Below are 23400 nucleotides of genomic sequence, written 5' to 3' on the forward strand. Positions count from 1 at the left end.
CCAATACCTGTTGTAAGAGGCTTCCTGGCCCTACCAAAGGAAAGCAGTCCCGGCGGGACTTTGAAGCCACCGTCGCTGAAGCCAGCAGCCAAACGTAAACTTACATCGGTTTGAAAATGCATCTCTGGCTTGAAGGCGGGGGCAGCAGCAATCCGGGGCTCTCGGGGGTCCGCGCACTAGGCCGCTGCCTCACCTTGCCTATCCTGGAATTCAACAGGGCCCCCCCCAAGCAAACCCTCACAGGCCCTCTGGCTTTTCTCTGGCTTGTGGGACTATTGTGATGCGTCCAGGCACACAGCACCCATCACCCAGGCATTATGACGGGAGGTGCCACTTTGCATGCAGCCTGGACCATGATCCTTTCTTCCTGCATTGCAATAGCCAAGCACACGGAACCTTTCCTTTTGGGCCAAACCAGCAGCGAGGAAGCTTGGGTCGTTGGTCTTTGCCTCTTGGTTCCATATCGGCCCCAGAACCAAACAGTTTCTTGCCAAAGTTAGAGCATAACAAGTCAACCTAGGTCAATAGGCAGCCGATGCGCTGGCTTTTATACACTGGCCAGTTCAGCCCCAAGTGTGTGCTCGCTTCGGCAGCACATATACTAAAATTGGAACGATACAGAGAAGATTAGCATGGCCCCTGCGCAAGGATGACACGCAAATTCGTGAAGCGTTCCATATTTTTAGACACGTGCGTGCCAGGAGAGAAATACCTTTTATTGACAGAATAAAAGGGGCCCCGCTCCCGTGCTGGTCTTGTGCTTGCTCGCTGCCGCGGAAGCCCTTCCCGTTTCTCTTGATCCTCTCTGTGCTGTGCTGCACCGAGAGCGGCTGCCTTGTCCTCTGCTGGCTGCTCATTTCTATATAGCGCTTTCTATATGATCCGCCTCTAGGGGCTCATGGCAAAGAGCGCACAGCCCCTCAAGCTTCACTGCTTCTAGGCCCTACTCTTCATGAGAGCTGGCTGCCTCTAGGTGTGTGATCTCTTTACCCACTTGTGCATTCTTTGCTCAGTGTCATTCGCCAACTGCTCCTTTAAAGCAAGCGAGGGGTGGCAGGGTCTGAAAGGCAGCAGATAGCACGAGAGAGAGTGTGCGTGCGTGCGTGTGTCTGTGTGTATGCAAATCACCAGTCAGCCAGGGCCTGCTGGGAGCCCATTCCGCCAGGCCCACCGGCTTTTGGACAGCTCCCAGATGGTTGGAGAAGGACCAGGCTGGGTTAGGCCACGAAGCAGAGGCTGAGCCGTTCCCTGGTGCGCTTTCTGGAAATGTCTCCCTCATTTGGAAATGTGCCCCTCAGTTGCTGAGGTCCCGAGAAGGCTCGCCTGCGGCGCTCACAAGAGAGGTCTCTGGCCGATCGTGGCCGATCAGGGACGTGAAGGGCTGCCCTGGGACTGTGTCCAACACAAGCCAACCCCCACCCATTGAAGGACAGGACGCACACATGCATAGAAATCATCTGCTGCTTGTTGGGGCGGTCTGGAGGGACCCCTACTGGTGGTGCTTCGAGATGGCGCCTGGTGTTTCCTTGCTGTGCAACCGGGCCCGCCCCACATAAAATCAAAAGTCTATTGCGAGCAGTGAAGGCCAAGGGAATTTAAATGTAATTCAAAGAAACAAAGCACAGAGTTGGGAGCCCAGCCGGATGGCAGTGGAACCCACAACCTTCTGACTCCTAGTCAGGCGCCTTATCCATTGCACCACTGGCCCCCCATACCCCTGGTGCCCTCCGTTAGCTCCTAGTGCTGTTCTTCAAGGTGCCTTTCTGAAGCAGGAGCCACTGCAATGCCTGCTGTCCTGATTTTGTAACACACAAGCCTCACGTCCTGGCACAGTTGATAAAAGCAGGCGACAGGCAGCCATTACCTGTTGTAAGAGGCTTCCTGGCCCTACCAAAGGAAAGCAGACCCGGCGGGACTTTGAAGCCACCGTCGCTGAAGCCAGCAGCCAAACGTAAACTTACATCGGTTTGAAAATGCATCTCTGGCTTGAAGGCGGGGGCAGCAGCAATCCGGGGCTCTCGGGGGTCCGCGCACTAGGCCGCTGCCTCACCTTGCCTATCCTGGAATTCAACAGGGCCCCCCCCAAGCAAACCCTCACAGGCCCTCTGGCTTTTCTCTGGCTTGTGGGACTATTGTGATGCGTCCAGGCACACAGCACCCATCACCCAGGCATTATGACGGGAGGTGCCACTTTGCATGCAGCCTGGACCATGATCCTTTCTTCCTGCATTGCAATAGCCAAGCACACGGAACCTTTCCTTTTGGGCCAAACCAGCAGCGAGGAAGCTTGGGTCGTTGGTCTTTGCCTCTTGGTTCCATACCGGCCCCAGAACCAAACAGTTTCTTGCCAAAGTTAGAGCATAACAAGTCAACCTAGGTCAATAGGCAGCCGATGCGCTGGCTTTTATACACTGGCCAGTTCAGCCCCAAGTGTGTGCTCGCTTCGGCAGCACATATACTAAAATTGGAACGATACAGAGAAGATTAGCATGGCCCCTGCGCAAGGATGACACGCAAATTCGTGAAGCGTTCCATATTTTTAGACACGTGCGTGCCAGGAGAGAAATACCTTTTATTGACAGAATAAAAGGGGCCCCGCTCCCGTGCTGGTCTTGTGCTTGCTCGCTGCCGCGGAAGCCCTTCCCGTTTCTCTTGATCCTCTCTGTGCTGTGCTGCACCGAGAGCGGCTGCCTTGTCCTCTGCTGGCTGCTCATTTCTATATAGCGCTTTCTATATGACCCGCCTCTAGGGGCTCATGGCAAAGAGCGCACAGCCCCTCAAGCTTCACTGCTTCTAGGCCCTACTCTTCATGAGAGCTGGCTGCCTCTAGGTGTGTGATCTCTTTACCCACTTGTGCATTCTTTGCTCAGTGTCATTCGCCAACTGCTCCTTTAAAGCAAGCGAGGGGTGGCAGGGTCTGAAAGGCAGCAGATAGCACGAGAGAGAGTGTGCGTGCGTGTGTCTGTGTGTATGCAAATCACCAGTCAGCCAGGGCCTGCTGGGAGCCCATTCCGCCAGGCCCACCGGCTTTTGGACAGCTCCCAGATGGTTGGAGAAGGACCAGGCTGGGTTAGGCCACGAAGCAGAGGCTGAGCCGTTCCCTGGTGCGCTTTCTGGAAATGTCTCCCTCATTTGGAAATGTGCCCCTCAGTTGCTGAGGTCCCGAGAAGGCTCGCCTGCGGCGCTCACAGAGAGGTCTCTGGCCGATCGTGGCCGATCAGGGACGTGAAGGGCTGCCCTGGGACTGTGTCCAACACAAGCCAACCCCCACCCATTGAAGGACAGGACGCACACATGCATAGAAATCATCTGCTGCTTGTTGGGGCCTTCTGGAGGGACCCCTACTGGTGGTGCTTCGAGATGGCGCCTGGTGTTTCCTTGCTGTGCAACCGGGCCCGCCCCACATAAAATCAAAAGTCTATTGCGAGCAGTGAAGGCCAAGGGAATTTAAATGTAATTCAAAGAAACAAAGCACAGAGTTGGGAGCCCAGCCGGATGGCAGTGGAACCCACAACCTTCTGACTCCTAGTCAGGCGCCTTATCCATTGCACCACTGGCCCCCATACCCCTGGTGCCCTCCGTTAGCTCCTAGTGCTGTTCTTCAAGGTGCCTTTCTGAAGCAGGAGCCACTGCAATGCCTGCTGTCCTGATTTTGTAACACACAAGGCTCACGTCCTGGCACAGTTGATAAAAGCAGGCGACAGGCAGCCAATACCTGTTGTAAGAGGCTTCCTGGCCCTACCAAAGGAAAGCAGTCCCGGCGGGACTTTGAAGCCACTGTCGCTGAAGCCAGCAGCCAAACGTAAACTTACATCGGTTTGAAAATGCATCTCTGGCTTGAAGGCGGGGGCAGCAGCAATCCGGGGCTCTCGGGGGTCCGCGCACTAGGCCGCTGCCTCACCTTGCCTATCCTGGAATTCAACAGGGCCCCCCCCAAGCAAACCCTCACAGGCCCTCTGGCTTTTCTCTGGCTTGTGGGACTATTGTGATGCGTCCAGGCACACAGCACCCATCACCCAGGCATTATGACGGGAGGTGCCACTTTGCATGCAGCCTGGACCATGATCCTTTCTTCCTGCATTGCAATAGCCAAGCACACGGAACCTTTCCTTTTGGGCCAAACCAGCAGCGAGGAAGCTTGGGTCGTTGGTCTTTGCCTCTTGGTTCCATATCGGCCCCAGAACCAAACAGTTTCTTGCCAAAGTTAGAGCATAACAAGTCAACCTAGGTCAATAGGCAGCCGATGTGCTGGCTTTTATACACTGGCCAGTTCAGCCCCAAGTGTGTGCTCGCTTCGGCAGCACATATACTAAAATTGGAACGATACAGAGAAGATTAGCATGGCCCCTGCGCAAGGATGACACGCAAATTCGTGAAGCGTTCCATATTTTTAGACACGTGCGTGCCAGGAGAGAAATACCTTTTATTGACAGAATAAAAGGGGCCCCGCTCCCGTGCTCGTCTTGTGCTTGCTCGCTGCCGCGGAAGCCCTTCCCGTTTCTCTTGATCCTCTCTGTGCTGTGCTGCACCGAGAGCGGCTGCCTTGTCCTCTGCTGGCTGCTCATTTCTATATAGCGCTTTCTATATGACCCGCCTCTAGGGGCTCATGGCAAAGAGCGCACAGCCCCTCAAGCTTCACTGCTTCTAGGCCCTACTCTTCATGAGAGCTGGCTGCCTCTAGGTGTGTGATCTCTTTACCCACTTGTGCATTCTTTGCTCAGTGTCATTCGCCAACTGCTCCTTTAAAGCAAGCGAGGGGTGGCAGGGTCTGAAAGGCAGCAGATAGCACGAGAGAGAGTGTGCGTGCGTGTGTCTGTGTGTATGCAAATCACCAGTCAGCCAGGGCCTGCTGGGAGCCCATTCCGCCAGGCCCACCGGCTTTTGGACAGCTCCCAGATGGTTGGAGAAGGACCAGGCTGGGTTAGGCCACGAAGCAGAGGCTGAGCCGTTCCCTGGTGCGCTTTCTGGAAATGTCTCCCTCATTTGGAAATGTGCCCCTCAGTTGCTGAGGTCCCGAGAAGGCTCGCCTGCGGCGCTCACAGAGAGGTCTCTGGCCGATCGTGGCCGATCAGGGACGTGAAGGGCTGCCCTGGGACTGTGTCCAACACAAGCCAACCCCCACCCATTGAAGGACAGGACGCACACATGCATAGAAATCATCTGCTGCTTGTTGGGGCCTTCTGGAGGGACCCCTACTGGTGGTGCTTCGAGATGGCGCCTGGTGTTTCCTTGCTGTGCAACCGGGCCCGCCCCACATAAAATCAAAAGTCTATTGCGAGCAGTGAAGGCCAAGGGAATTTAAATGTAATTCAAAGAAACAAAGCACAGAGTTGGGAGCCCAGCCGGATGGCAGTGGAACCCACAACCTTCTGACTCCTAGTCAGGCGCCTTATCCATTGCACCACTGGCCCCCATACCCCTGGTGCCCTCCGTTAGCTCCTAGTGCTGTTCTTCAAGGTGCCTTTCTGAAGCAGGAGCCACTGCAATGCCTGCTGTCCTGATTTTGTAACACACAAGGCTCACGTCCTGGCACAGTTGATAAAAGCAGGCGACAGGCAGCCAATACCTGTTGTAAGAGGCTTCCTGGCCCTACCAAAGGAAAGCAGTCCCGGCGGGACTTTGAAGCCACCGTCGCTGAAGCCAGCAGCCAAACGTAAACTTACATCGGTTTGAAAATGCATCTCTGGCTTGAAGGCGGGGGCAGCAGCAATCCGGGGCTCTCGGGGGTCCGCGCACTAGGCCGCTGCCTCACCTTGCCTATCCTGGAATTCAACAGGGCCCCCCCCAAGCAAACCCTCACAGGCCCTCTGGCTTTTCTCTGGCTTGTGGGACTATTGTGATGCGTCCAGGCACACAGCACCCATCACCCAGGCATTATGACGGGAGGTGCCACTTTGCATGCAGCCTGGACCATGATCCTTTCTTCCTGCATTGCAATAGCCAAGCACACGGAACCTTTCCTTTTGGGCCAAACCAGCAGCGAGGAAGCTTGGGTCGTTGGTCTTTGCCTCTTGGTTCCATATCGGCCCCAGAACCAAACAGTTTCTTGCCAAAGTTAGAGCATAACAAGTCAACCTAGGTCAATAGGCAGCCGATGCGCTGGCTTTTATACACTGGCCAGTTCAGCCCCAAGTGTGTGCTCGCTTCGGCAGCACATATACTAAAATTGGAACGATACAGAGAAGATTAGCATGGCCCCTGCGCAAGGATGACACGCAAATTCGTGAAGCGTTCCATATTTTTAGACACGTGCGTGCCAGGAGAGAAATACCTTTTATTGACAGAATAAAAGGGGCCCCGCTCCCGTGCTGGTCTTGTGCTTGCTCGCTGCCGCGGAAGCCCTTCCCGTTTCTCTTGATCCTCTCTGTGCTGTGCTGCACCGAGAGCGGCTGCCTTGTCCTCTGCTGGCTGCTCATTTCTATATAGCGCTTTCTATATGATCCGCCTCTAGGGGCTCATGGCAAAGAGCGCACAGCCCCTCAAGCTTCACTGCTTCTAGGCCCTACTCTTCATGAGAGCTGGCTGCCTCTAGGTGTGTGATCTCTTTACCCACTTGTGCATTCTTTGCTCAGTGTCATTCGCCAACTGCTCCTTTAAAGCAAGCGAGGGGTGGCAGGGTCTGAAAGGCAGCAGATAGCACGAGAGAGAGTGTGCGTGCGTGCGTGTGTCTGTGTGTATGCAAATCACCAGTCAGCCAGGGCCTGCTGGGAGCCCATTCCGCCAGGCCCACCGGCTTTTGGACAGCTCCCAGATGGTTGGAGAAGGACCAGGCTGGGTTAGGCCACGAAGCAGAGGCTGAGCCGTTCCCTGGTGCGCTTTCTGGAAATGTCTCCCTCATTTGGAAATGTGCCCCTCAGTTGCTGAGGTCCCGAGAAGGCTCGCCTGCGGCGCTCACAAGAGAGGTCTCTGGCCGATCGTGGCCGATCAGGGACGTGAAGGGCTGCCCTGGGACTGTGTCCAACACAAGCCAACCCCCACCCATTGAAGGACAGGACGCACACATGCATAGAAATCATCTGCTGCTTGTTGGGGCGGTCTGGAGGGACCCCTACTGGTGGTGCTTCGAGATGGCGCCTGGTGTTTCCTTGCTGTGCAACCGGGCCCGCCCCACATAAAATCAAAAGTCTATTGCGAGCAGTGAAGGCCAAGGGAATTTAAATGTAATTCAAAGAAACAAAGCACAGAGTTGGGAGCCCAGCCGGATGGCAGTGGAACCCACAACCTTCTGACTCCTAGTCAGGCGCCTTATCCATTGCACCACTGGCCCCCCATACCCCTGGTGCCCTCCGTTAGCTCCTAGTGCTGTTCTTCAAGGTGCCTTTCTGAAGCAGGAGCCACTGCAATGCCTGCTGTCCTGATTTTGTAACACACAAGCCTCACGTCCTGGCACAGTTGATAAAAGCAGGCGACAGGCAGCCATTACCTGTTGTAAGAGGCTTCCTGGCCCTACCAAAGGAAAGCAGACCCGGCGGGACTTTGAAGCCACCGTCGCTGAAGCCAGCAGCCAAACGTAAACTTACATCGGTTTGAAAATGCATCTCTGGCTTGAAGGCGGGGGCAGCAGCAATCCGGGGCTCTCGGGGGTCCGCGCACTAGGCCGCTGCCTCACCTTGCCTATCCTGGAATTCAACAGGGCCCCCCCCAAGCAAACCCTCACAGGCCCTCTGGCTTTTCTCTGGCTTGTGGGACTATTGTGATGCGTCCAGGCACACAGCACCCATCACCCAGGCATTATGACGGGAGGTGCCACTTTGCATGCAGCCTGGACCATGATCCTTTCTTCCTGCATTGCAATAGCCAAGCACACGGAACCTTTCCTTTTGGGCCAAACCAGCAGCGAGGAAGCTTGGGTCGTTGGTCTTTGCCTCTTGGTTCCATACCGGCCCCAGAACCAAACAGTTTCTTGCCAAAGTTAGAGCATAACAAGTCAACCTAGGTCAATAGGCAGCCGATGCGCTGGCTTTTATACACTGGCCAGTTCAGCCCCAAGTGTGTGCTCGCTTCGGCAGCACATATACTAAAATTGGAACGATACAGAGAAGATTAGCATGGCCCCTGCGCAAGGATGACACGCAAATTCGTGAAGCGTTCCATATTTTTAGACACGTGCGTGCCAGGAGAGAAATACCTTTTATTGACAGAATAAAAGGGGCCCCGCTCCCGTGCTGGTCTTGTGCTTGCTCGCTGCCGCGGAAGCCCTTCCCGTTTCTCTTGATCCTCTCTGTGCTGTGCTGCACCGAGAGCGGCTGCCTTGTCCTCTGCTGGCTGCTCATTTCTATATAGCGCTTTCTATATGACCCGCCTCTAGGGGCTCATGGCAAAGAGCGCACAGCCCCTCAAGCTTCACTGCTTCTAGGCCCTACTCTTCATGAGAGCTGGCTGCCTCTAGGTGTGTGATCTCTTTACCCACTTGTGCATTCTTTGCTCAGTGTCATTCGCCAACTGCTCCTTTAAAGCAAGCGAGGGGTGGCAGGGTCTGAAAGGCAGCAGATAGCACGAGAGAGAGTGTGCGTGCGTGTGTCTGTGTGTATGCAAATCACCAGTCAGCCAGGGCCTGCTGGGAGCCCATTCCGCCAGGCCCACCGGCTTTTGGACAGCTCCCAGATGGTTGGAGAAGGACCAGGCTGGGTTAGGCCACGAAGCAGAGGCTGAGCCGTTCCCTGGTGCGCTTTCTGGAAATGTCTCCCTCATTTGGAAATGTGCCCCTCAGTTGCTGAGGTCCCGAGAAGGCTCGCCTGCGGCGCTCACAGAGAGGTCTCTGGCCGATCGTGGCCGATCAGGGACGTGAAGGGCTGCCCTGGGACTGTGTCCAACACAAGCCAACCCCCACCCATTGAAGGACAGGACGCACACATGCATAGAAATCATCTGCTGCTTGTTGGGGCCTTCTGGAGGGACCCCTACTGGTGGTGCTTCGAGATGGCGCCTGGTGTTTCCTTGCTGTGCAACCGGGCCCGCCCCACATAAAATCAAAAGTCTATTGCGAGCAGTGAAGGCCAAGGGAATTTAAATGTAATTCAAAGAAACAAAGCACAGAGTTGGGAGCCCAGCCGGATGGCAGTGGAACCCACAACCTTCTGACTCCTAGTCAGGCGCCTTATCCATTGCACCACTGGCCCCCATACCCCTGGTGCCCTCCGTTAGCTCCTAGTGCTGTTCTTCAAGGTGCCTTTCTGAAGCAGGAGCCACTGCAATGCCTGCTGTCCTGATTTTGTAACACACAAGGCTCACGTCCTGGCACAGTTGATAAAAGCAGGCGACAGGCAGCCAATACCTGTTGTAAGAGGCTTCCTGGCCCTACCAAAGGAAAGCAGTCCCGGCGGGACTTTGAAGCCACTGTCGCTGAAGCCAGCAGCCAAACGTAAACTTACATCGGTTTGAAAATGCATCTCTGGCTTGAAGGCGGGGGCAGCAGCAATCCGGGGCTCTCGGGGGTCCGCGCACTAGGCCGCTGCCTCACCTTGCCTATCCTGGAATTCAACAGGGCCCCCCCCAAGCAAACCCTCACAGGCCCTCTGGCTTTTCTCTGGCTTGTGGGACTATTGTGATGCGTCCAGGCACACAGCACCCATCACCCAGGCATTATGACGGGAGGTGCCACTTTGCATGCAGCCTGGACCATGATCCTTTCTTCCTGCATTGCAATAGCCAAGCACACGGAACCTTTCCTTTTGGGCCAAACCAGCAGCGAGGAAGCTTGGGTCGTTGGTCTTTGCCTCTTGGTTCCATATCGGCCCCAGAACCAAACAGTTTCTTGCCAAAGTTAGAGCATAACAAGTCAACCTAGGTCAATAGGCAGCCGATGTGCTGGCTTTTATACACTGGCCAGTTCAGCCCCAAGTGTGTGCTCGCTTCGGCAGCACATATACTAAAATTGGAACGATACAGAGAAGATTAGCATGGCCCCTGCGCAAGGATGACACGCAAATTCGTGAAGCGTTCCATATTTTTAGACACGTGCGTGCCAGGAGAGAAATACCTTTTATTGACAGAATAAAAGGGGCCCCGCTCCCGTGCTCGTCTTGTGCTTGCTCGCTGCCGCGGAAGCCCTTCCCGTTTCTCTTGATCCTCTCTGTGCTGTGCTGCACCGAGAGCGGCTGCCTTGTCCTCTGCTGGCTGCTCATTTCTATATAGCGCTTTCTATATGACCCGCCTCTAGGGGCTCATGGCAAAGAGCGCACAGCCCCTCAAGCTTCACTGCTTCTAGGCCCTACTCTTCATGAGAGCTGGCTGCCTCTAGGTGTGTGATCTCTTTACCCACTTGTGCATTCTTTGCTCAGTGTCATTCGCCAACTGCTCCTTTAAAGCAAGCGAGGGGTGGCAGGGTCTGAAAGGCAGCAGATAGCACGAGAGAGAGTGTGCGTGCGTGTGTCTGTGTGTATGCAAATCACCAGTCAGCCAGGGCCTGCTGGGAGCCCATTCCGCCAGGCCCACCGGCTTTTGGACAGCTCCCAGATGGTTGGAGAAGGACCAGGCTGGGTTAGGCCACGAAGCAGAGGCTGAGCCGTTCCCTGGTGCGCTTTCTGGAAATGTCTCCCTCATTTGGAAATGTGCCCCTCAGTTGCTGAGGTCCCGAGAAGGCTCGCCTGCGGCGCTCACAGAGAGGTCTCTGGCCGATCGTGGCCGATCAGGGACGTGAAGGGCTGCCCTGGGACTGTGTCCAACACAAGCCAACCCCCACCCATTGAAGGACAGGACGCACACATGCATAGAAATCATCTGCTGCTTGTTGGGGCCTTCTGGAGGGACCCCTACTGGTGGTGCTTCGAGATGGCGCCTGGTGTTTCCTTGCTGTGCAACCGGGCCCGCCCCACATAAAATCAAAAGTCTATTGCGAGCAGTGAAGGCCAAGGGAATTTAAATGTAATTCAAAGAAACAAAGCACAGAGTTGGGAGCCCAGCCGGATGGCAGTGGAACCCACAACCTTCTGACTCCTAGTCAGGCGCCTTATCCATTGCACCACTGGCCCCCATACCCCTGGTGCCCTCCGTTAGCTCCTAGTGCTGTTCTTCAAGGTGCCTTTCTGAAGCAGGAGCCACTGCAATGCCTGCTGTCCTGATTTTGTAACACACAAGGCTCACGTCCTGGCACAGTTGATAAAAGCAGGCGACAGGCAGCCAATACCTGTTGTAAGAGGCTTCCTGGCCCTACCAAAGGAAAGCAGTCCCGGCGGGACTTTGAAGCCACCGTCGCTGAAGCCAGCAGCCAAACGTAAACTTACATCGGTTTGAAAATGCATCTCTGGCTTGAAGGCGGGGGCAGCAGCAATCCGGGGCTCTCGGGGGTCCGCGCACTAGGCCGCTGCCTCACCTTGCCTATCCTGGAATTCAACAGGGCCCCCCCCAAGCAAACCCTCACAGGCCCTCTGGCTTTTCTCTGGCTTGTGGGACTATTGTGATGCGTCCAGGCACACAGCACCCATCACCCAGGCATTATGACGGGAGGTGCCACTTTGCATGCAGCCTGGACCATGATCCTTTCTTCCTGCATTGCAATAGCCAAGCACACGGAACCTTTCCTTTTGGGCCAAACCAGCAGCGAGGAAGCTTGGGTCGTTGGTCTTTGCCTCTTGGTTCCATATCGGCCCCAGAACCAAACAGTTTCTTGCCAAAGTTAGAGCATAACAAGTCAACCTAGGTCAATAGGCAGCCGATGCGCTGGCTTTTATACACTGGCCAGTTCAGCCCCAAGTGTGTGCTCGCTTCGGCAGCACATATACTAAAATTGGAACGATACAGAGAAGATTAGCATGGCCCCTGCGCAAGGATGACACGCAAATTCGTGAAGCGTTCCATATTTTTAGACACGTGCGTGCCAGGAGAGAAATACCTTTTATTGACAGAATAAAAGGGGCCCCGCTCCCGTGCTGGTCTTGTGCTTGCTCGCTGCCGCGGAAGCCCTTCCCGTTTCTCTTGATCCTCTCTGTGCTGTGCTGCACCGAGAGCGGCTGCCTTGTCCTCTGCTGGCTGCTCATTTCTATATAGCGCTTTCTATATGATCCGCCTCTAGGGGCTCATGGCAAAGAGCGCACAGCCCCTCAAGCTTCACTGCTTCTAGGCCCTACTCTTCATGAGAGCTGGCTGCCTCTAGGTGTGTGATCTCTTTACCCACTTGTGCATTCTTTGCTCAGTGTCATTCGCCAACTGCTCCTTTAAAGCAAGCGAGGGGTGGCAGGGTCTGAAAGGCAGCAGATAGCACGAGAGAGAGTGTGCGTGCGTGTGTCTGTGTGTATGCAAATCACCAGTCAGCCAGGGCCTGCTGGGAGCCCATTCCGCCAGGCCCACCGGCTTTTGGACAGCTCCCAGATGGTTGGAGAAGGACCAGGCTGGGTTAGGCCACGAAGCAGAGGCTGAGCCGTTCCCTGGTGCGCTTTCTGGAAATGTCTCCCTCATTTGGAAATGTGCCCCTCAGTTGCTGAGGTCCCGAGAAGGCTCGCCTGCGGCGCTCACAGAGAGGTCTCTGGCCGATCGTGGCCGATCAGGGACGTGAAGGGCTGCCCTGGGACTGTGTCCAACACAAGCCAACCCCCACCCATTGAAGGACAGGACGCACACATGCATAGAAATCATCTGCTGCTTGTTGGGGCCTTCTGGAGGGACCCCTACTGGTGGTGCTTCGAGATGGCGCCTGGTGTTTCCTTGCTGTGCAACCGGGCCCGCCCCACATAAAATCAAAAGTCTATTGCGAGCAGTGAAGGCCAAGGGAATTTAAATGTAATTCAAAGAAACAAAGCACAGAGTTGGGAGCCCAGCCGGATGGCAGTGGAACCCACAACCTTCTGACTCCTAGTCAGGCGCCTTATCCATTGCACCACTGGCCCCCATACCCCTGGTGCCCTCCGTTAGCTCCTAGTGCTGTTCTTCAAGGTGCCTTTCTGAAGCAGGAGCCACTGCAATGCCTGCTGTCCTGATTTTGTAACACACAAGGCTCACGTCCTGGCACAGTTGATAAAAGCAGGCGACAGGCAGCCAATACCTGTTGTAAGAGGCTTCCTGGCCCTACCAAAGGAAAGCAGTCCCGGCGGGACTTTGAAGCCACCGTCGCTGAAGCCAGCAGCCAAACGTAAACTTACATCGGTTTGAAAATGCATCTCTGGCTTGAAGGCGGGGGCAGCAGCAATCCGGGGCTCTCGGGGGTCCGCGCACTAGGCCGCTGCCTCACCTTGCCTATCCTGGAATTCAACAGGGCCCCCCCCAAGCAAACCCTCACAGGCCCTCTGGCTTTTCTCTGGCTTGTGGGACTATTGTGATGCGTCCAGGCACACAGCACCCATCACCCAGGCATTATGACGGGAGGTGCCACTTTGCATGCAGCCTGGACCATGATCCTTTCTTCCTGCATTGCAATAGCCAAGCACACGGAACCTTTCCTTTTGGGCCAAACCAGCAGCGAGGAAGCTTGGGTCGTTGGTCTTTGCCTCTTGGTTCCATATCGGCCCCAGAACCAAACAGTTTCTTGCCAAAGTTAGAGCATAACAAGTCAACCTAGGTCAATAGGCAGCCGATGCGCTGGCTTTTATACACTGGCCAGTTCAGCCCCAAGTGTGTGCTCGCTTCGGCAGCACATATACTAAAATTGGAACGATACAGAGAAGATTAGCATGGCCCCTGCGCAAGGATGACACGCAAATTCGTGAAGCGTTCCATATTTTTAGACACGTGCGTGCCAGGAGAGAAATACCTTTTATTGACAGAATAAAAGGGGCCCCGCTCCCGTGCTGGTCTTGTGCTTGCTCGCTGCCGCGGAAGCCCTTCCCGTTTCTCTTGATCCTCTCTGTGCTGTGCTGCACCGAGAGCGGCTGCCTTGTCCTCTGCTGGCTGCTCATTTCTATATAGCGCTTTCTATATGATCCGCCTCTAGGGGCTCATGGCAAAGAGCGCACAGCCCCTCAAGCTTCACTGCTTCTAGGCCCTACTCTTCATGAGAGCTGGCTGCCTCTAGGTGTGTGATCTCTTTACCCACTTGTGCATTCTTTGCTCAGTGTCATTCGCCAACTGCTCCTTTAAAGCAAGCGAGGGGTGGCAGGGTCTGAAAGGCAGCAGATAGCACGAGAGAGAGTGTGCGTGCGTGCGTGTGTCTGTGTGTATGCAAATCACCAGTCAGCCAGGGCCTGCTGGGAGCCCATTCCGCCAGGCCCACCGGCTTTTGGACAGCTCCCAGATGGTTGGAGAAGGACCAGGCTGGGTTAGGCCACGAAGCAGAGGCTGAGCCGTTCCCTGGTGCGCTTTCTGGAAATGTCTCCCTCATTTGGAAATGTGCCCCTCAGTTGCTGAGGTCCCGAGAAGGCTCGCCTGCGGCGCTCACCAGAGAGGTCTCTGGCCGATCGTGGCCGATCAGGGACGTGAAGGGCTGCCCTGGGACTGTGTCCAACACAAGCCAACCCCCACCCATTGAAGGACAGGACGCACACATGCATAGAAATCATCTGCTGCTTGTTGGGGCGGTCTGGAGGGACCCCTACTGGTGGTGCTTCGAGATGGCGCCTGGTGTTTCCTTGCTGTGCAACCGGGCCCGCCCCACATAAAATCAAAAGTCTATTGCGAGCAGTGAAGGCCAAGGGAATTTAAATGTAATTCAAAGAAACAAAGCACAGAGTTGGGAGCCCAGCCGGATGGCAGTGGAACCCACAACCTTCTGACTCCTAGTCAGGCGCCTTATCCATTGCACCACTGGCCCCCATACCCCTGGTGCCCTCCGTTAGCTCCTAGTGCTGTTCTTCAAGGTGCCTTTCTGAAGCAGGAGCCACTGCAATGCCTGCTGTCCTGATTTTGTAACACACAAGCCTCACGTCCTGGCACAGTTGATAAAAGCAGGCGACAGGCAGCCATTACCTGTTGTAAGAGGCTTCCTGGCCCTACCAAAGGAAAGCAGACCCGGCGGGACTTTGAAGCCACCGTCGCTGAAGCCAGCAGCCAAACGTAAACTTACATCGGTTTGAAAATGCATCTCTGGCTTGAAGGCGGGGGCAGCAGCAATCCGGGGCTCTCGGGGGTCCGCGCACTAGGCCGCTGCCTCACCTTGCCTATCCTGGAATTCAACAGGGCCCCCCCCAAGCAAACCCTCACAGGCCCTCTGGCTTTTCTCTGGCTTGTGGGACTATTGTGATGCGTCCAGGCACACAGCACCCATCACCCAGGCATTATGACGGGAGGTGCCACTTTGCATGCAGCCTGGACCATGATCCTTTCTTCCTGCATTGCAATAGCCAAGCACACGGAACCTTTCCTTTTGGGCCAAACCAGCAGCGAGGAAGCTTGGGTCGTTGGTCTTTGCCTCTTGGTTCCATACCGGCCCCAGAACCAAACAGTTTCTTGCCAAAGTTAGAGCATAACAAGTCAACCTAGGTCAATAGGCAGCCGATGCGCTGGCTTTTATACACTGGCCAGTTCAGCCCCAAGTGTGTGCTCGCTTCGGCAGCACATATACTAAAATTGGAACGATACAGAGAAGATTAGCATGGCCCCTGCGCAAGGATGACACGCAAATTCGTGAAGCGTTCCATATTTTTAGACACATGCGTGCCAGGAGAGAAATACCTTTTATTGACAGAATAAAAGGGGCCCCGCTCCCGTGCTGGTCTTGTGCTTGCTCGCTGCCGCGGAAGCCCTTCCCGTTTCTCTTGATCCTCTCTGTGCTGTGCTGCACCGAGAGCGGCTGCCTTGTCCTCTGCTGGCTGCTCATTTCTATATAGCGCTTTCTATATGACCCGCCTCTAGGGGCTCATGGCAAAGAGCGCACAGCCCCTCAAGCTTCACTGCTTCTAGGCCCTACTCTTCATGAGAGCTGGCTGCCTCTAGGTGTGTGATCTCTTTACCCACTTGTGCATTCTTTGCTCAGTGTCATTCGCCAACTGCTCCTTTAAAGCAAGCGAGGGGTGGCAGGGTCTGAAAGGCAGCAGATAGCACGAGAGAGAGTGTGCGTGCGTGCGTGTGTCTGTGTGTATGCAAATCACCAGTCAGCCAGGGCCTGCTGGGAGCCCATTCCGCCAGGCCCACCGGCTTTTGGACAGCTCCCAGATGGTTGGAGAAGGACCAGGCTGGGTTAGGCCACGAAGCAGAGGCCGAGCCGTTCCCTGGTGTGCTTTCTGGAAATGTCTCCCTCATTTGGAAATGTGCCCCTCAGTTGCTGAGGTCCCGAGAAGGCTCGCCTGCGGCTCTCACAGAGAGGTCTCTGGCCGATCAGGGACGTGAAGGGCTGCCCTGGGACTGTGTCCAACACAAGCCAACCCCCACCCATTGAAGGACAGGACGCACACATGCATAGAAATCATCTGCTGCTTGTTGGGGCCTTCTGGAGGGACCCCTACTGGTGGTGCTTCGAGATGGCGCCTGGTGTTTCCTTGCTGTGCAACCGGGCCCGCCCCACATAAAATCAAAAGTCTATTGCGAGCAGTGAAGGCCAAGGGAATTTAAATGTAATTCAAAGAAACAAAGCACAGAGTTGGGAGCCCAGCCGGATGGCAGTGGAACCCACAACCTTCTGACTCCTAGTCAGGCGCCTTATCCATTGCACCACTGGCCCCCATACCCCTGGTGCCCTCCGTTAGCTCCTAGTGCTGTTCTTCAAGGTGCCTTTCTGAAGCAGGAGCCACTGCAATGCCTGCTGTCCTGATTTTGTAACACACAAGGCTCACGTCCTGGCACAGTTGATAAAAGCAGGCGACAGGCAGCCAATACCTGTTGTAAGAGGCTTCCTGGCCCTACCAAAGGAAAGCAGTCCCGGCGGGACTTTGAAGCCACCGTCGCTGAAGCCAGCAGCCAAACGTAAACTTACATCGGTTTGAAAATGCATCTCTGGCTTGAAGGCGGGGGCAGCAGCAATCCGGGGCTCTCGGGGGTCCGCGCACTAGGCCGCTGCCTCACCTTGCCTATCCTGGAATTCAACAGGGCCCCCCCCAAGCAAACCCTCACAGGCCCTCTGGCTTTTCTCTGGCTTGTGGGACTATTGTGATGCGTCCAGGCACACAGCACCCATCACCCAGGCATTATGACGGGAGGTGCCACTTTGCATGCAGCCTGGACCATGATCCTTTCTTCCTGCATTGCAATAGCCAAGCACACGGAACCTTTCCTTTTGGGCCAAACCAGCAGCGAGGAAGCTTGGGTCGTTGGTCTTTGCCTCTTGGTTCCATATCGGCCCCAGAACCAAACAGTTTCTTGCCAAAGTTAGAGCATAACAAGTCAACCTAGGTCAATAGGCAGCCGATGCGCTGGCTTTTATACACTGGCCAGTTCAGCCCCAAGTGTGTGCTCGCTTCGGCAGCACATATACTAAAATTGGAACGATACAGAGAAGATTAGCATGGCCCCTGCGCAAGGATGACACGCAAATTCGTGAAGCGTTCCATATTTTTAGACACGTGCGTGCCAGGAGAGAAATACCTTTTATTGACAGAATAAAAGGGGCCCCGCTCCCGTGCTGGTCTTGTGCTTGCTCGCTGCCGCGGAAGCCCTTCCCGTTTCTCTTGATCCTCTCTGTGCTGTGCTGCACCGAGAGCGGCTGCCTTGTCCTCTGCTGGCTGCTCATTTCTATATAGCGCTTTCTATATGATCCGCCTCTAGGGGCTCATGGCAAAGAGCGCACAGCCCCTCAAGCTTCACTGCTTCTAGGCCCTACTCTTCATGAGAGCTGGCTGCCTCTAGGTGTGTGATCTCTTTACCCACTTGTGCATTCTTTGCTCAGTGTCATTCGCCAACTGCTCCTTTAAAGCAAGCGAGGGGTGGCAGGGTCTGAAAGGCAGCAGATAGCACGAGAGAGAGTGTGCGTGCGTGCGTGTGTCTGTGTGTATGCAAATCACCAGTCAGCCAGGGCCTGCTGGGAGCCCATTCCGCCAGGCCCACCGGCTTTTGGACAGCTCCCAGATGGTTGGAGAAGGACCAGGCTGGGTTAGGCCACGAAGCAGAGGCTGAGCCGTTCCCTGGTGCGCTTTCTGGAAATGTCTCCCTCATTTGGAAATGTGCCCCTCAGTTGCTGAGGTCCCGAGAAGGCTCGCCTGCGGCGCTCACCAGAGAGGTCTCTGGCCGATCGTGGCCGATCAGGGACGTGAAGGGCTGCCCTGGGACTGTGTCCAACACAAGCCAACCCCCACCCATTGAAGGACAGGACGCACACATGCATAGAAATCATCTGCTGCTTGTTGGGGCGGTCTGGAGGGACCCCTACTGGTGGTGCTTCGAGATGGCGCCTGGTGTTTCCTTGCTGTGCAACCGGGCCCGCCCCACATAAAATCAAAAGTCTATTGCGAGCAGTGAAGGCCAAGGGAATTTAAATGTAATTCAAAGAAACAAAGCACAGAGTTGGGAGCCCAGCCGGATGGCAGTGGAACCCACAACCTTCTGACTCCTAGTCAGGCGCCTTATCCATTGCACCACTGGCCCCCATACCCCTGGTGCCCTCCGTTAGCTCCTAGTGCTGTTCTTCAAGGTGCCTTTCTGAAGCAGGAGCCACTGCAATGCCTGCTGTCCTGATTTTGTAACACACAAGCCTCACGTCCTGGCACAGTTGATAAAAGCAGGCGACAGGCAGCCATTACCTGTTGTAAGAGGCTTCCTGGCCCTACCAAAGGAAAGCAGACCCGGCGGGACTTTGAAGCCACCGTCGCTGAAGCCAGCAGCCAAACGTAAACTTACATCGGTTTGAAAATGCATCTCTGGCTTGAAGGCGGGGGCAGCAGCAATCCGGGGCTCTCGGGGGTCCGCGCACTAGGCCGCTGCCTCACCTTGCCTATCCTGGAATTCAACAGGGCCCCCCCCAAGCAAACCCTCACAGGCCCTCTGGCTTTTCTCTGGCTTGTGGGACTATTGTGATGCGTCCAGGCACACAGCACCCATCACCCAGGCATTATGACGGGAGGTGCCACTTTGCATGCAGCCTGGACCATGATCCTTTCTTCCTGCATTGCAATAGCCAAGCACACGGAACCTTTCCTTTTGGGCCAAACCAGCAGCGAGGAAGCTTGGGTCGTTGGTCTTTGCCTCTTGGTTCCATACCGGCCCCAGAACCAAACAGTTTCTTGCCAAAGTTAGAGCATAACAAGTCAACCTAGGTCAATAGGCAGCCGATGCGCTGGCTTTTATACACTGGCCAGTTCAGCCCCAAGTGTGTGCTCGCTTCGGCAGCACATATACTAAAATTGGAACGATACAGAGAAGATTAGCATGGCCCCTGCGCAAGGATGACACGCAAATTCGTGAAGCGTTCCATATTTTTAGACACATGCGTGCCAGGAGAGAAATACCTTTTATTGACAGAATAAAAGGGGCCCCGCTCCCGTGCTGGTCTTGTGCTTGCTCGCTGCCGCGGAAGCCCTTCCCGTTTCTCTTGATCCTCTCTGTGCTGTGCTGCACCGAGAGCGGCTGCCTTGTCCTCTGCTGGCTGCTCATTTCTATATAGCGCTTTCTATATGACCCGCCTCTAGGGGCTCATGGCAAAGAGCGCACAGCCCCTCAAGCTTCACTGCTTCTAGGCCCTACTCTTCATGAGAGCTGGCTGCCTCTAGGTGTGTGATCTCTTTACCCACTTGTGCATTCTTTGCTCAGTGTCATTCGCCAACTGCTCCTTTAAAGCAAGCGAGGGGTGGCAGGGTCTGAAAGGCAGCAGATAGCACGAGAGAGAGTGTGCGTGCGTGCGTGTGTCTGTGTGTATGCAAATCACCAGTCAGCCAGGGCCTGCTGGGAGCCCATTCCGCCAGGCCCACCGGCTTTTGGACAGCTCCCAGATGGTTGGAGAAGGACCAGGCTGGGTTAGGCCACGAAGCAGAGGCCGAGCCGTTCCCTGGTGTGCTTTCTGGAAATGTCTCCCTCATTTGGAAATGTGCCCCTCAGTTGCTGAGGTCCCGAGAAGGCTCGCCTGCGGCTCTCACAGAGAGGTCTCTGGCCGATCAGGGACGTGAAGGGCTGCCCTGGGACTGTGTCCAACACAAGCCAACCCCCACCCATTGAAGGACAGGACGCACACATGCATAGAAATCATCTGCTGCTTGTTGGGGCCTTCTGGAGGGACCCCTACTGGTGGTGCTTCGAGATGGCGCCTGGTGTTTCCTTGCTGTGCAACCGGGCCCGCCCCACATAAAATCAAAAGTCTATTGCGAGCAGTGAAGGCCAAGGGAATTTAAATGTAATTCAAAGAAACAAAGCACAGAGTTGGGAGCCCAGCCGGATGGCAGTGGAACCCACAACCTTCTGACTCCTAGTCAGGCGCCTTATCCATTGCACCACTGGCCCCCATACCCCTGGTGCCCTCCGTTAGCTCCTAGTGCTGTTCTTCAAGGTGCCTTTCTGAAGCAGGAGCCACTGCAATGCCTGCTGTCCTGATTTTGTAACACACAAGGCTCACGTCCTGGCACAGTTGATAAAAGCAGGCGACAGGCAGCCAATACCTGTTGTAAGAGGCTTCCTGGCCCTACCAAAGGAAAGCAGTCCCGGCGGGACTTTGAAGCCACCGTCGCTGAAGCCAGCAGCCAAACGTAAACTTACATCGGTTTGAAAATGCATCTCTGGCTTGAAGGCGGGGGCAGCAGCAATCCGGGGCTCTCGGGGGTCCGCGCACTAGGCCGCTGCCTCACCTTGCCTATCCTGGAATTCAACAGGGCCCCCCCCAAGCAAACCCTCACAGGCCCTCTGGCTTTTCTCTGGCTTGTGGGACTATTGTGATGCGTCCAGGCACACAGCACCCATCACCCAGGCATTATGACGGGAGGTGCCACTTTGCATGCAGCCTGGACCATGATCCTTTCTTCCTGCATTGCAATAGCCAAGCACACGGAACCTTTCCTTTTGGGCCAAACCAGCAGCGAGGAAGCTTGGGTCGTTGGTCTTTGCCTCTTGGTTCCATATCGGCCCCAGAACCAAACAGTTTCTTGCCAAAGTTAGAGCATAACAAGTCAACCTAGGTCAATAGGCAGCCGATGCGCTGGCTTTTATACACTGGCCAGTTCAGCCCCAAGTGTGTGCTCGCTTCGGCAGCACATATACTAAAATTGGAACGATACAGAGAAGATTAGCATGGCCCCTGCGCAAGGATGACACGCAAATTCGTGAAGCGTTCCATATTTTTAGACACGTGCGTGCCAGGAGAGAAATACCTTTTATTGACAGAATAAAAGGGGCCCCGCTCCCGTGCTGGTCTTGTGCTTGCTCGCTGCCGCGGAAGCCCTTCCCGTTTCTCTTGATCCTCTCTGTGCTGTGCTGCACCGAGAGCGGCTGCCTTGTCCTCTGCTGGCTGCTCATTTCTATATAGCGCTTTCTATATGATCCGCCTCTAGGGGCTCATGGCAAAGAGCGCACAGCCCCTCAAGCTTCACTGCTTCTAGGCCCTACTCTTCATGAGAGCTGGCTGCCTCTAGGTGTGTGATCTCTTTACCCACTTGTGCATTCTTTGCTCAGTGTCATTCGCCAACTGCTCCTTTAAAGCAAGCGAGGGGTGGCAGGGTCTGAAAGGCAGCAGATAGCACGAGAGAGAGTGTGCGTGCGTGCGTGTGTCTGTGTGTATGCAAATCACCAGTCAGCCAGGGCCTGCTGGGAGCCCATTCCGCCAGGCCCACCGGCTTTTGGACAGCTCCCAGATGGTTGGAGAAGGACCAGGCTGGGTTAGGCCACGAAGCAGAGGCTGAGCCGTTCCCTGGTGCGCTTTCTGGAAATGTCTCCCTCATTTGGAAATGTGCCCCTCAGTTGCTGAGGTCCCGAGAAGGCTCGCCTGCGGCGCTCACCAGAGAGGTCTCTGGCCGATCGTGGCCGATCAGGGACGTGAAGGGCTGCCCTGGGACTGTGTCCAACACAAGCCAACCCCCACCCATTGAAGGACAGGACGCACACATGCATAGAAATCATCTGCTGCTTGTTGGGGCCTTCTGGAGGGACCCCTACTGGTGGTGCTTCGAGATGGCGCCTGGTGTTTCCTTGCTGTGCAACCGGGCCCGCCCCACATAAAATCAAAAGTCTATTGCGAGCAGTGAAGGCCAAGGGAATTTAAATGTAATTCAAAGAAACAAAGCACAGAGTTGGGAGCCCAGCCGGATGGCAGTGGAACCCACAACCTTCTGACTCCTAGTCAGGCGCCTTATCCATTGCACCACTGGCCCCCATACCCCTGGTGCCCTCCGTTAGCTCCTAGTGCTGTTCTTCAAGGTGCCTTTCTGAAGCAGGAGCCACTGCAATGCCTGCTGTCCTGATTTTGTAACACACAAGGCTCACGTCCTGGCACAGTTGATAAAAGCAGGCGACAGGCAGCCAATACCTGTTGTAAGAGGCTTCCTGGCCCTACCAAAGGAAAGCAGTCCCGGCGGGACTTTGAAGCCACTGTCGCTGAAGCCAGCAGCCAAACGTAAACTTACATCGGTTTGAAAATGCATCTCTGGCTTGAAGGCGGGGGCAGCAGCAATCCGGGGCTCTCGGGGGTCCGCGCACTAGGCCGCTGCCTCACCTTGCCTATCCTGGAATTCAACAGGGCCCCCCCCAAGCAAACCCTCACAGGCCCTCTGGCTTTTCTCTGGCTTGTGGGACTATTGTGATGCGTCCAGGCACACAGCACCCATCACCCAGGCATTATGACGGGAGGTGCCACTTTGCATGCAGCCTGGACCATGATCCTTTCTTCCTGCATTGCAATAGCCAAGCACACGGAACCTTTCCTTTTGGGCCAAACCAGCAGCGAGGAAGCTTGGGTCGTTGGTCTTTGCCTCTTGGTTCCATATCGGCCCCAGAACCAAACAGTTTCTTGCCAAAGTTAGAGCATAACAAGTCAACCTAGGTCAATAGGCAGCCGATGTGCTGGCTTTTATACACTGGCCAGTTCAGCCCCAAGTGTGTGCTCGCTTCGGCAGCACATATACTAAAATTGGAACGATACAGAGAAGATTAGCATGGCCCCTGCGCAAGGATGACACGCAAATTCGTGAAGCGTTCCATATTTTTAGACACGTGCGTGCCAGGAGAGAAATACCTTTTATTGACAGAATAAAAGGGGCCCCGCTCCCGTGCTCGTCTTGTGCTTGCTCTCTGCCGCGGAAGCCCTTCCCGTTTCTCTTGATCCTCTCTGTGCTGTGCTGCACCGAGAGCGGCTGCCTTGTCCTCTGCTGGCTGCTCATTTCTATATAGCGCTTTCTATATGACCCGCCTCTAGGGGCTCATGGCAAAGAGCGCACAGCCCCTCAAGCTTCACTGCTTCTAGGCCCTACTCTTCATGAGAGCTGGCTGCCTCTAGGTGTGTGATCTCTTTACCCACTTGTGCATTCTTTGCTCAGTGTCATTCGCCAACTGCTCCTTTAAAGCAAGCGAGGGGTGGCAGGGTCTGAAAGGCAGCAGATAGCACGAGAGAGAGTGTGCGTGCGTGTGTCTGTGTGTATGCAAATCACCAGTCAGCCAGGGCCTGCTGGGAGCCCATTCCGCCAGGCCCACCGGCTT

The 23400-nt window shown here is 55.2% G+C and overlaps 13 non-coding genes across 13 annotated transcripts; all 13 read left to right on the forward strand.

Moving 5' to 3' along the window:
* Positions 1 to 577: 577 nt before the first annotated feature.
* Positions 578 to 684, forward strand: LOC138512291 (U6 spliceosomal RNA). Its single transcript, XR_011281141.1, has one exon. It is a non-coding gene; the product is annotated as a U6 spliceosomal RNA (small nuclear RNA).
* A 1750-nt stretch (positions 685 to 2434) lies between these two features.
* Positions 2435 to 2541, forward strand: LOC138512292 (U6 spliceosomal RNA). Its single transcript, XR_011281142.1, has one exon. It is a non-coding gene; the product is annotated as a U6 spliceosomal RNA (small nuclear RNA).
* A 1744-nt stretch (positions 2542 to 4285) lies between these two features.
* Positions 4286 to 4392, forward strand: LOC138512295 (U6 spliceosomal RNA). Its single transcript, XR_011281144.1, has one exon. It is a non-coding gene; the product is annotated as a U6 spliceosomal RNA (small nuclear RNA).
* A 1744-nt stretch (positions 4393 to 6136) lies between these two features.
* On the forward strand, positions 6137 to 6243 carry LOC138512296 (U6 spliceosomal RNA). Its single transcript, XR_011281145.1, has one exon. It is a non-coding gene; the product is annotated as a U6 spliceosomal RNA (small nuclear RNA).
* A 1750-nt stretch (positions 6244 to 7993) lies between these two features.
* Positions 7994 to 8100, forward strand: LOC138512297 (U6 spliceosomal RNA). Its single transcript, XR_011281146.1, has one exon. It is a non-coding gene; the product is annotated as a U6 spliceosomal RNA (small nuclear RNA).
* A 1744-nt stretch (positions 8101 to 9844) lies between these two features.
* Positions 9845 to 9951, forward strand: LOC138512298 (U6 spliceosomal RNA). The gene has a single exon (XR_011281147.1). It is a non-coding gene; the product is annotated as a U6 spliceosomal RNA (small nuclear RNA).
* Positions 9952 to 11695: 1744 nt separating this feature from the next.
* LOC138512299 (U6 spliceosomal RNA) lies at positions 11696 to 11802 on the forward strand. Its single transcript, XR_011281148.1, has one exon. It is a non-coding gene; the product is annotated as a U6 spliceosomal RNA (small nuclear RNA).
* A 1744-nt stretch (positions 11803 to 13546) lies between these two features.
* LOC138512301 (U6 spliceosomal RNA) lies at positions 13547 to 13653 on the forward strand. Its single transcript, XR_011281150.1, has one exon. It is a non-coding gene; the product is annotated as a U6 spliceosomal RNA (small nuclear RNA).
* Positions 13654 to 15402: 1749 nt separating this feature from the next.
* Positions 15403 to 15509, forward strand: LOC138512302 (U6 spliceosomal RNA). Its single transcript, XR_011281151.1, has one exon. It is a non-coding gene; the product is annotated as a U6 spliceosomal RNA (small nuclear RNA).
* A 1738-nt stretch (positions 15510 to 17247) lies between these two features.
* Positions 17248 to 17354, forward strand: LOC138512303 (U6 spliceosomal RNA). The gene has a single exon (XR_011281152.1). It is a non-coding gene; the product is annotated as a U6 spliceosomal RNA (small nuclear RNA).
* A 1749-nt stretch (positions 17355 to 19103) lies between these two features.
* LOC138512305 (U6 spliceosomal RNA) lies at positions 19104 to 19210 on the forward strand. Its single transcript, XR_011281153.1, has one exon. It is a non-coding gene; the product is annotated as a U6 spliceosomal RNA (small nuclear RNA).
* A 1738-nt stretch (positions 19211 to 20948) lies between these two features.
* LOC138512306 (U6 spliceosomal RNA) lies at positions 20949 to 21055 on the forward strand. Its single transcript, XR_011281154.1, has one exon. It is a non-coding gene; the product is annotated as a U6 spliceosomal RNA (small nuclear RNA).
* A 1749-nt stretch (positions 21056 to 22804) lies between these two features.
* LOC138512307 (U6 spliceosomal RNA) lies at positions 22805 to 22911 on the forward strand. Its single transcript, XR_011281155.1, has one exon. It is a non-coding gene; the product is annotated as a U6 spliceosomal RNA (small nuclear RNA).
* The last annotated feature ends 489 nt before the right edge of the window (positions 22912 to 23400 follow it).

The sequence above is a fragment of the Ambystoma mexicanum genome, chromosome 6p (genome assembly GCF_040938575.1).
Source record: "Ambystoma mexicanum isolate Mex_15411 chromosome 6p, UKY_AmexF1_1, whole genome shotgun sequence".
NCBI lineage: Eukaryota > Metazoa > Chordata > Amphibia > Caudata > Ambystomatidae > Ambystoma > Ambystoma mexicanum.